The sequence below is a fragment of the Typopeltis vanoorti genome, chromosome 16, assembly GCF_054136105.1.
Source record: "Typopeltis vanoorti isolate ZY-2024b chromosome 16, IOZ_Tvanoo_1.0, whole genome shotgun sequence".
Lineage (NCBI taxonomy): Eukaryota > Metazoa > Arthropoda > Arachnida > Uropygi > Thelyphonidae > Typopeltis > Typopeltis vanoorti.
The window spans coordinates 67,317,500-67,330,395 of NC_143564.1; the positions used below are offsets into that span (position 1 = coordinate 67,317,500).

At 35.5% G+C, this 12,896-nt stretch overlaps 1 protein-coding gene and 1 pseudogene across 1 annotated transcript in view; both read left to right on the forward strand.

Moving 5' to 3' along the window:
- EndoA (SH3 domain containing GRB2 like, endophilin-A) overlaps positions 1 to 12,896 on the forward strand; it is a 337,766-nt gene that overhangs the window by 309,027 nt on the left and 15,843 nt on the right. The gene's annotated exons all lie outside the window — the stretch shown is intronic.
- On the forward strand, positions 9,144 to 9,713 carry LOC150098095 (general transcription factor II-I repeat domain-containing protein 2 pseudogene; annotated as a pseudogene).

Genomic DNA, 12,896 nt, shown 5'->3' on the forward strand with positions numbered 1-12,896 from the left:
GTTTCAAAGAGGTGGTTTTAAAATTGAATCCCCCAAATTTTTGATAAATGAATGCAACCTTACTTGTTGAGGTTTGGAAAATATATCATTGCTAACTCCAAAAGTCATTCTTTCACGAAGGATTAAATAGAAGAAAAGTGCAGTACTATCTAGAAGTTATAAGTCAGAGAGACTATTTTTGGAATTAGCATTACCACTGCAGCATCTCTTGAACCTCAACAAGAATGGCTGCTTTAACTGGCCAACAGTTTGGAGGCAGTCGTTTTAAAGCCACCTTCAGCCCAACATCTGTAGGAACGATTGCTAAAAATTACAATATAAAGGATATAAAATATAAAAAGATAAAGCCTAAAAGGTGCAATATGGGATAAAAATTGAGATTTTAAAATGCATAAAAAAACTAAAAAATACTAAAATATAAGTATAATAAATTTAGTTTAATCCTTTATCCAAGTGGGAGCGACCAAAGTTTGCGCCTGAAAGTATGTTCAGGACTGGGGTAAGGTGGTACAACACCAGGGAACTCCTTGCAAAGGTGGAGCAAGCTACCAACACTCCTATCTCAGTATCTCCCATAATGCAAAACACATCTCCTTGCGGATATGTCTACTGTTATGCATTAAGGGAAGGGCCACAACCCAGACTAGTTTCGACCTTTATTGAGGTCTCTTCAGTGGGAGCCAGGCCCAAGTGGAGATACCAGGCCGAAGCATTAGCAGGTCATCTCTACCTATAGGAGTTGCCAAATGGTGTGCCACCCTTTTTTTTTAATAAATTACTCTGGATTTAGAGAAAGATGTTGAAAGTTTATTTTTCACTTGGTTAGAGTATAATAAATTTAGTTTAATCCTTTATCTCTGGTTGCACATTTCTTTCTGTAGATTCCCCAAATTTTATTTGAAGGATGGATTGGTGTGGTGTGGATAATTTACTTATATATTATATAATTTATATATTAGTTGACTGCTTTCCAGGTAGCATAGTGGCAACTCTTAATGTTGTTTTGCATTACCTTAGAAAGAATTGTACTCAGAGAAATTGGGAAATAACTTCATGATAAATATTTGTTACCCTTCTTAAGAATAGGTTAAATAAGATGACACAGAACAGTGGTCATCTGTGAATCACAAACCATTGAATTGCCAACAATTGAAGTAACGAAACTTTTTAAAGAAACATTCACATTAGACAATACTTGTGAAAACTGCTAATGGTAACGTTTGTGGGAAGAAAAAAAAAAAGGATTTATTGTCTTTGATGTTTCATTGCTAGTTGCTAAGACATTAATCAAAGAGAATATAAGGATCAGTAAATCTCCATATTCAGATTTCCATAATTGTAGTGATTCATGTTAAATTTTCTGGAAGAAACTATGTAGAGACAGAAATGAAATAACTGATTTTATTATTATTAGTAGTAGTATTACGGGACACCTCCAGGAAGTCCAAGACTCATCAAGGGAGGGCATCAATTCCACAACTATGCCTCTATCACCCAAATACACCAGCTACAACTAACTGCAACTATACACCAACGTCATCTACCACCCATTACCACCACTAGTATTTCCATACACAATCACAAACCAGAGGGTCCAGAGACGAGTGACCAAGATGATAGCAGGTCTGTGGAATGAACCTTATGAGAATAGGTTGAAGATTTGTGGGTTGCAGAAATTGGTCGATAGGCGAAGGAGGGGGTGATATGATTGAGACATTCAAATTACTGAAGGGTTTCTATAAGATTGATCCAGAAGATATTTTTGAAAATATGACTGGTGGTAGGAGGACTAGGGGCCATGAATGGAAGCTGGGCAAGAACATGGTTGACAAGGGTGTTAGAGCTAGGTTTTTTACTTGGAGAGTAGTGAATGAGTGGAATAAGCTTCCAGAGTCTGTTGTGGGTGCTACGACCGTGAATGAGTTCAAGGCAAGGTATGATAGATACTGTGTGAATGTCGAATAGTTGTTCTTGACATGATGTTAGGGCCTCCCTCGATGAGTCTGTCAACTCCTTGGAGTTGCCCGGAACAACAACAACAACAACAATAATAATAAAAACATCCATGCCCACAGCAGGATTTGAACCTGCAGCCTTTTAGCTGGAGAGTGGAAACGCTAACCACTTGGCCAACCAGGCCAGCTAATTTTATAACTAAATTAAGTATTTACTAGATGACATATCATCAGGCTCAAGCTAGCATTATCAAGATACACATCGACAGAGACTAAAATCACTATAAAAAGACTATTGCCAGACAAAACCAATGTTTTTTTTCTTCTTTAATTCGTATGATGATATAACAGCCATGAGGCCCCTTTTACGGGTAGTATGGCACCATCTCAATCCTCCTAAATTTTATCCAGGCTTGGGACCAGCATAGCTGACGAATCAGGCCTATGGCTGGGTCTTAAGTATTCCTGACTATAATCCGTGTGTGTGTGTTCATGGGGCCAGTTTGCCTGCTTGTGGGAGGAAAAATCCAGTTAAACTGGGGAAATAAACTCTGTTGTTCATGCCCAAGACCAGATAACGGGGCTATGTCTGAGAAAGATCTTTAAGCTCCTCACGTCGGTGACAAGAATCGAACTCACGACACTCCTTTCCCAGGCATGTGGTTGTGAAGCGCATTGCCACTCGGCTAACCGTGCAGACAACTGATGTTATTAGGCTAGAAACCTCAGCCTTATGAAAAACTGCAAGTCCTCCAAAATGCAACATATTCAAGGGAGAAAAGACAGCCTCAAGAAATCTAAAACTGGACATTTACATAGTTACTGTAAAAGCAGACAAACGTAATACAGATGACTACAACAAGATAAAAGAATTATCGAATATCAAAAGGCATTGCAATAGCAAAGGATCCCATGACATCGATAAAATATAAAAACCAACTTTTGAAAAATAAAATAAAAATAGTCTTTTAGTGTCCAAAAGGCTAATGAAGACTTTGTCCAAATTAAATGTTTTTACCCACACACCTGGAACCTTGCTATACATCATCATTAATGCCATAAATTGCTACCTATAAACTCTAAATATTTGGTATCTGAACTCAATAAGCATATCACCAAGACATCATCTTACATTAAAAACTCTATCCATTTTAAAATGATACAGAATCTTCAAATAGAGGGGGAAATTTTTTAATAGGCATTGATGTGTCATTTTTTTTCACTAACATTCCAGTGGATGATACGCTAGAACTGTCTTCCAAAATATCTCTGTCCCTGATATTTGCATACTCTTTAAGCATGATCTGAAATTGGGGTATTGCTGGAATTGACTAGCTCTTTAAACAAATTGAAGGCTTAACAGTGAGCTCACCACTTTCACTCTATTGCTAACTTAGACATGAAATCTGAGGTATGTAGACGATGTGTCCTTGCCACATGGGCTTTTTCCAACTTTTTATATTTCTTCAGCAATCATTTTTACTTTTGAAGAGGAAAAAGAATGTACTCTGACCTTCTTTGAATACCTTAGTTACAAGGCAACCGGATGAACCCCTCCCTCACATATTCAGGCTATTAGAATGCCCCCCCCACACACACACACAGGCAGATACTTGCATGACACTTCACATCACCACCCTGCCCAGAAAATTTGAATTTTCAAGACTTTAGCCTCCATGGAAGAGCAGATTTTGTCCTCTGGACAGACACTGCATCTAGAACATAACATACACCATATCCTTACCTTATATCAAAGGTACAACAGATAAACTGGACTCACTCCTTAAACACACAAAATCAAAACAGTTTACAAACCTCTGGATAAAGTCTCTGCTTTCCTCAGACAAACTAAGGATCATCAGCATCCTCTCTTCTTCCCAGGTGTCTACAGTATCCCCTTGTCGATTGTGGGATACAGTACGTTGAACAAACAGAACAGACCACCATTATCAAAAGAAAAGAACATTAAAAATATATTCAGTATTAACAATGACTGTTCCTTGTTCTAGAGGTCATTATAATTTTAATCTCTGCTGAGTGTGCTTCTTAAAAATGCCTTTCATAATGAGCTGGCAAAACATCAGGTTGTAAATAATTAATTTAGTTCTTAAATTAGTTATGTCATTCCTGTTTATGTACTTTATTCTAGAAATTTCAACATGAAGGATCAGTAAGATAACATTTTAAAGTGTCATACCTCATTTACTACTTGAGATTTGAGTAGTAAGCACACACACACCTCATAGCATAGATAAGTGGATCCCAATGGTTTGCCTTTACCTATGGGTGATGATTAAAGAGTCTGTGAGATGAATATAGGCTTTTGAAAGATCATGTTAAAGAAAGATTGTGCAAATTGGATGATGCAAAAGAGTAATGCAGATCATAATTTGAAGAAAACTTTCTCAAGCTTTTTGCACATATCTGCAGAATGGATAACTGTAGAAAGATGAAAACCTTGATGCTTAGTACAAAGGATGATATAAACAGAAGATGTGAAAGAGTGCTGCAGAGTTAGCAGAATTTGAGTCATCTGGCATGGACAGAGAGAAATGGCAAAGAATAGTGATAATCATTAGACACCAACAGGCATTGGACCCATGGGCACTAATGATGAATGTTGTAAACAACTAAAGGCATTAATATACTCATATATTGCTTTAAGTACTCGCATCCAATTTTTGATGGTCAATTTTTATATTAATTATAGTATTTTAAAATACAACAGATCGACATAATAGGGGTGACTGAAACAAAAAAGACCAAAACTGGTGAGATCTTTCTCAGCAATAAATACAAAATGTTATATTCAGGCAATGACAATCACGGAAAAGAAGGAGTAGCCATAGTATTCAACACAAATTACGAGGCTAATCTTCTTGAATGGCAGTCAGTCTCAAGTAGAGTAATTTGGGCAAATATGAGAATGGGGAACTGGACAATGAGACTTATTTGTGCCTATGGTCCCACAGAAGGTTCTACTAAGGTAGAAGTGGAGGAATTTTTTGACGCTTTAGAAAAAACAACTGATACAATGAAAAAGAAAAAGTTGGTCCTTGTTGGGGATCTAAATAGCAGAGTAGGAAATGATTGTGAGACATACAAAAATATTTTGGGAAAATTCGGAGAAAAGAGCAAAGCTAATAATAATGGCAAATATCTGTTGGATTTCTGCTCAGGACATGGACTTGTTATTACTAACACCATGTTCCAACATAAAAATGTGCACAAATTCACATGGAGAGAAGAAGCTAGGAAGAAGAAAAGTCTCATTGACTATGTTATTGTTGATAGTGATGTTTTCTCCCTGGTGCAGGACACCAGAGTGTACAGAGGATTTGAAATTGGAAGTGATCACTATTTAGTCTTGAGCAGGATAAAATTGAATTTCATATCGAAAAGAATAACATGTAAGAAAGTTTTAAAGCGAATAAAATTGAGCAGCTCTCAGATGTGAACTGTAGACTAAAATACACAAAGATTATTGAAAACAAAATGAAAGAGTTTGAGAACAGGAATCAAACCTTGGAGATTCAGTGGCAAACTCTGAAGAAAACATTGATTGATTCAGCCAGAGAGGCATGTGGTGAGGTTGTGTGCAAGGATAAAAAATCAGAACTCCCTGGTGGACACAGGAAGTTAAAGAGGCAGCGAAGGAAAAGAAGAAAGCTTATCAAAAGTTCCTGGCAAATAAGTCAGCTTTTACTCTTACAGAATACAGAGACAAATGTAAGAAAGCTAAACAGTGTGTAAAACTAGCTAAACAAAAGTCATGGGAGGACTTTGGCAAGAATATAGAAAATAAATATCAAGAAGGTGGCAAAATATTCTGGAGGTTGTTGAAGAAGCTTAGGAATGGAGGAAAGAGTGCTGTAAAAGGAATTAGAGATGATAAAGGGGACATGAAAACAGGAGAAAAAGATATCCTTGAAGTATGGAGTAATTACTTTGAAAAACTGCTAAATGAAACAAGCAGTGATGACAGCACTGTGATAAAAAACACTGACCAGGCATGCAGTCAGGAATACATATCCATACTTGAAGTAGAAAAAGCCATCAAAGGCTTGAAATGTGGAAAGGCAGCAGGAGTAGATGATATTCGACCAAAAATGCTGAAGCATGGTGGTATAAGAGTCTTACAGTGGCTGCACTGCATAGTTCAGAAAGCCTGGACAGAGGGACGAATTCCTGATGATTGGAGTAGAGCTCTCATAGTACCCATATATAAAAAGGGAAATAAAACTGAATGTGAGAATTACAGAGGTATTTCCCTACTGAGTGTTCCTGGCAAGATCTATGCAAGTATACTTGAGAAACGGTTGAGAAGAATTGTGGAAGAAAAGCTTGGTGAAGAACAAGCTGGATTCAGGCCAAATAGAGGCTGTCAGGATCAGATCTTCACTTTACGACAAATAGTCGAGAAAGCATGGGAATATAACAAAGATCTGTATTTAAGTTTTGTCGATTTGGAAAAGGCATATGACAAGGTGCCAAGAGAGATGCTATTCAATACGCTGCAGTTATATGGTGTCAATGGGGCATTATATCAAGCAATACTTAGTCTTTATTTGAGTTGTAAGTCAGCAGTTAGAATTGAAGGAAGTACAGGAAGATGGTTTAATGTTAAATGTGGTGTGAGACAAGGATGTACATTATCCCCTCTGTTATTCATTATCTATATGGATCACATGAAGGAATGTGGTATTAAACCTGATATCAAAATTGGAGATGTTAATGTCAGCTCTTTGCTTTATGCGGATGATGTTATACTTCTAAATAAATCCGCTACAAGTCTGCAAGATTCTCTGACTAAATTGAATAGCTGTTGTAATAGATATGGTATGAAGGTCAGCAATAAAAAGACAAAAACAATGAAAATAGGCAGAATCATTAAAAATGTCAACTGTGTTGTGAATGGAGAACCTGTGGAACAAATAAAACATTTCAACTACTTAGGCACGATTTTTAGTGAAGATGGTAAATTAAATATAGAAATAGACAACAGAATCAGCAAAGCTGGTATGGTGGGAAGTCAATTGAATAAATTCGTATGGAATAAGAGAGAAATTAGTCAGAACACTAAATTAGCTGTATACAAGACAGTGTTCAAACCAGTTTTAACTTATGGATCTGAGAGCTGGGTCAGAAGTAAAACACTTGACCAAAGACTAGAGACCGCAGATATGAGAGTCCTGAGAAAGATTAGAGGCGTGAACAGATGGCATCAATGGCAATATCATATTAAAAATGAGGATATTAGGAAAGAACTTGACATTGTCAGCATCCAGGAATGTGTTAGCAGAGCTAATCTCAGGTGGTATGGTCACTTAAATAGAATGGGAGAGGAAAGATTAGCAAAACAAGTGTTCTCTGCCAGGTTGGCAGGAAAACGACCCAGAGGAAGACCAAGATATAGGTGGATTGATACGGTACAAAGTGCCTTAGACGATAGAAATATAAGATCTGATAATGTTGGAGTCTTGACAAGTAACAGACTGATTTGGAGGAAAATTGTAGATAGGAAGTTAGTAATGATGTAATTTTTTTCATGTAGTACTGTCATATCCTGTACACCCCTTGAGGGTACATGGCAGGAATTTGATGATGATGATGATGATGATAAAATACAATAGATTGCAGTTAATTGCTAAACATCAGGACTAGAACATTTTGGCTTGATTGTGTAAAGTTTCCTGTTAATAGTTAAAAAAGATATAAAAAGGCAAACTAGCATTTCACTTAGCAGCTTTATTCAAATTAATTACAATAGCAAAATATGTACTATATTTAAATTTTCCTCATTATCAATTTCAACAGAGACAATGTTTTTAAAGCTGTTGCCCTTAAAGTCCTTTGATATAATCTTAAAACAAAATACACAACACGTTCGAAATTATTTAATATTTAAACATTTTATTGACATTTTACAATTTACGCATTTAATTTAATGTATATAACATGTAATTTATATAATAAATATGCATACACTTACATTTCAATTATTAGTTCCTAATAGTTATTGCCAGAAGAATTTATTCAGTGTATCCTGTCGTGTTCTTTTGATTGACTGAATACACAAAATCAGCACGATGGACTGCCTTCATTGCTTTCCTGTATGAAGTATTGTTGTAACCCAGGGTTGGGGAACCCCTCGCCCACGGGCAAAATTTCGCCTGCGAGTCTATTTCAATTCGCCACTTTGCTGATGTACTTGTATGTACATGTAAATAAAATTTTATAATAATATAAATTTATTTAAATTTAAATAATTAAATATACAAAATGAAAAATAACTATATTACATAAAATATAATCGTCAAACGTCTGGCAACTATCAAATCGAGACAGCCATTAAAATAAAAAAGAAATCGAGAGCATTTCTCGTGGTTGCTTCCTAATTACTGCCATGACCGCATGTCAACACATGTTGACTTTTGACTTTGTTTTTCTCATGCAGTACTGCGAGTGTAATTAACCAGTTGACAACTTTATTCAATTTATTCAATTTATTTTTTTAAATGACAAGGTGTAGTGAAAGTAAAAGAAGTGGTGAATGTGCTCTATTTTGTGAAAAATGGACAGAACTATACTTCTTTATTGAAATTAAAGACAAGTGCGTTTGTCTTATTTGTAACCAACATGTTGCAGTTTACAAAAAATATAATCTTGAATGATATTATTTGAGTAAGCATAAGAAATATGAAAATTTTAAATGATCAAAACGTTTAGACAAGATAGCGACTTTGAAAGAAAATATAATCAAAAGCCAATCTCTTTTAAAAAGCTTATTCAGGAAAGACCATCTGTAACTCAAGCTAGTTATGCGCTGTGTGAACAAATTGCTAAAAAACTTAAAACCCATAATGAAGGTGAGTTTGCAAAAGATTGCATCCTTACTGCTGCCGAGATTTTATGTCCAGAAAAACTGAGTTTGTTTAAAAATATTAGCCTATCAAGAAGAAGTTTCTGACCATATTAAAGATATCACTGATGACATCCAAACTTCTTTGAAAGTAGATTCAGCAGAATTTGTGTTTTACTCATTAGCCATCGATGAGACTACTGATCTGTCAATTACTGCACAAATGGCTATATTTATACGGGGAATAACTACAGATTTATATACAAGAAGAATTTCTTGCTTTTAAATCAGTGAAGGGGAAAACTGAAGTTGAAGATTTATTTGAAATGGTCAATTCAGCATTGAAGGATTTCGATTTACTGTATGAAAAACTGAGTGGTCTCGCTACAGATGGTGCTCCATCCATGGTAGGTAGTGAAAAGGGGCTCGTGGCTCTGATTAACAATGAATTTAAGAAACGTCAATTGAACCCAAATACTTCAATTGTGTGCCACTGCTTCATTCATATGGAAAATCTATGTGCAAAGTCACTCAAGATGAACAGCGTCATTAATGTAGTAACAAAGGCCATTAATTTGATAAAAAGTAAAGTCAAAGAATTTTTGCAAGATCTTGAAGCTGAATATGGGGACTTATTGTACCATTATGAAGTTAGGTGGCTAAGTAGAGCTCAAATGCTCAAGCGATTTTATGAACTTAAAGACGAAGTGCAAATTTTCTTGGACATTAAAGGTGTCCCCATTAAAGAATTGAAGGATGAAAAGTTTCAAAGTGATTTAGCATTTTTAGTAGACATAACTAGTCATTTGAATAATCTAAATTTAAAATTACAAGGTGCCAATCAGCTAATGACCTCTTTGCTCACTTATATCAAGAGCTTTGAATCGATGCTTTAATTATTTCTTACCAAACTGGAAAAAAACCGCTTTACATATTTTCCAAAATTAAGAGAACACAATCCAAAATCAACAAGTGATTTTGGATTGTGTTGGTTTGGATTTTGGATTGGTTGTATGTTGATGAGTCAAAAGTGTTTTGAATCAATTTCAAAGGAGATTTGAAGATATAAAAAATCAAAGAATTCAGTTACAAATATTTGAAACACCTTTTGATATACGCCCTGAGGAAGCTTCCTATTCTTTGCAATTAGAGTTGATTGATTTACAGTGCGATAACACTTTGAGATCAAAATATAGTAATCTGCCTATATTGGACTTTTACAAATTATTTGTTCTGAGAAATTCCCTTCTTTAAAAAATAACGCCTTGAAAATAGCTTCTCAGTTTTCTACTACTTATCAATGCGAGCAATTTTTTTTCAAAATTAAGTCTGGCAAAAAATCACACTTCATACAAGACTCACTGACGAAAATCTCTCCAATGAACTACGAGTAGCCATCTCATCAAGGGCAGCTAATATTTCTAAGCTTTCCCAAAAAAAGCAGTTTCAGCCTTCTCACTAAAAAGTTTAAGATTGTTATATGCTTGATTGTTATAATTATATGTCTACACAATTGTAATTAAAAGATACCATATCAGATGAGAATGTTGTACATTTACTTATTGAGATATATCCTGTGTAGTCACTCATCCAAATTCAGATGTGTCATCCTCATCACTTTTTTCATCTTCTAATTCCTCATCTTGGTGTTTTGAGAAAATGCTCCCAACAATTTCATTCTGCACCATCTTTATTTTTATTGTAACATCTAAGATTATTGTCAATACCATAATTCTTCGTAACCTAACGTTTTACACTTCTGAAATGTCTTCGTCTTCACTTTTGAGTGTTTCAGGCATCCCAGCTTGAATGCTTTAAAACACGGTTAAAAAAATAGTTCTGAGGATGACACATCGACACATCTGAATTTGGATGAGCGACTACACAGGATGTCAGGAAATTTACCAGTTGAGTAAATTTATTGATTTACTCAACTGGTAAACTATCCATTCCTCTAGTCCCTTAAAACATCGAGGCTTAGCACTTTTCCCAATAATCAACAGCTTCTTTTTATTAGTTCCTGACGTATTTGAATAGCATAACACAGTTATGTGATACATTGCCTTCTTAACCTGGCAATTTTACATGATTGTAGCAAAGAGCAATCCAGCACAGCTCAGTATAAAGAGGGGACCTGTTTCATCAGCATTGTAGATATCGTCTTCACAAAATTTCTGAAATAATTCGGGTTCTTTCTTGGATTTCCATTCTTCTGTATCTACAACATCAGTGTTTTCTTTTTCACCATGTGCATTTAATTAATTTAATATCATATCTAGATTTCTATAGAGTCAACCAACCATCCATCTGTTGTTTAAAATCATCATGACCAAGCTTCTTAGCTAGCTGCTCTGACTTCTTTTTTTAACATTGAACCACTGATGTATAATCCTCTTCCAGTTATAATGGCGAAACACTGATTTTGGGCATCCTCATTGTAGAGATCCTTACCTTCATGCTTCCATTTTTTGGATGTTCCCTGTTTTCTATGGCATGTCCATTCTCACAATTTATCTTCCTGCTGTATCAAGCATGCAATCATAGATTTTGGTATCCAGCTATCTCTGCCAGATTACAATGACTGAAATTGGATTAATGGTCTTTGATTTGGTCTAGTAAAGCAGTTTTTTTTTTTTTTTTTTTTCAGCTAATGACAAATACAAATCTTTATGTGGCATCTTGGTAATGGTCCAGAATTTTATAAAATTAAAGTTAAAAACAAAATAATCAAAAAAGAGAGAACTGAAATATCTTTACACTTGTCTGATTAGGTGTTGGCTCACCATGAAAAATAACACGAGTGCATGAAACTGACACTAGTTAGAAACTTAACCCCTTAGAAGATAATGTATAATTTGTCAGTGAAAGAAATGATGAGTCGAAAGTTTATTTTTCACTTGGTCAGACTATAATAAATTTAGTTTAATCCTTTCTCCAAGTGTGTGCAAACAAAGTTTGCGCCTGAAAGTATCTTCAGGACTGGGGTAAAGTGGTACAACACCGGGCAACTCCTTGCAAAGGTGGAGCAAGCTACCAACACTCCTATCTCAGTATCTCCTATAATGCAAAACACATCTCCTTGCAGTTATGTGTAATGTTATGCATTAAGGGAAGGGCCACTACCTAGACTAGTTTCGACCTTTATTGAGGTCTCTTCAGTGGGAGCCAGGCCCAAGTAGAGATACCAGGGAGATACTGAGATAGGAGTGTTGGTATCTTGCTCCACCTTTGCAAGGAGTTGCCCGGTGTTGTACCACTTTACCCCAGTCCTGAAGATACTTTCAGGTGCAAACTTTGTTTGCACACACTTGGATAAAAGATTAAACTAAATTTATTATTATTATTGAAATGATGAGTCATTCATATGCATCATCTAAAACATGTGGGGGAAGAAAGCTGATGAGTTATTTACAAGCTGCAGTTTGGCAAAGTATGATCTTTGCTCTCCTTGTGCCAGTAAACCTTAAACCAACCAACCAACCAACCAACCATTTATAAAGCGATTATCACAGAGGGATAATCTTAAGTGCTGCAGTCATCATCATCATCAAATTCCTGATATGTACCCTCAGGGGTGTACAGGATAATTATGATAGTACTACATGAAAAAGTTACACCATTACTAACTTCTGATCGAGAATTTTCCTCCAAATTAATCTTTTATCTGTCAAGATTCCAAAGTTATCAGATCTTGTATTTCTGTCTTTTATGGCACTTTTTACTGTATCAATCCATCTACATCTTGGTCTTCCTCTGGGTCTTTTTCCTGCCAACCTGGCAAAGAACACTTATTTTGCTAATCTTTCCTATCCCATTCTATTTAAGTGACCATATCACATTTCCATATTTAATTTGCCATCTTCACTAAAAAATTGTGCCTAAATAGTTTAAGGGTTTTACCTGTCTATAGGTTCACGATTCAAGATACAGCTGAAGTTTACAATGCTTTTGCCTATTTTCATTGTCTTTGTCTTTTAGTTGCAGATTTTCATACTAAATTTATTACAACAGTTATTCAATTTAGTTATGTCTTCTGATGTTATACTTCTGAATCCAGCACAGGTCAGCTGTGCTGGATT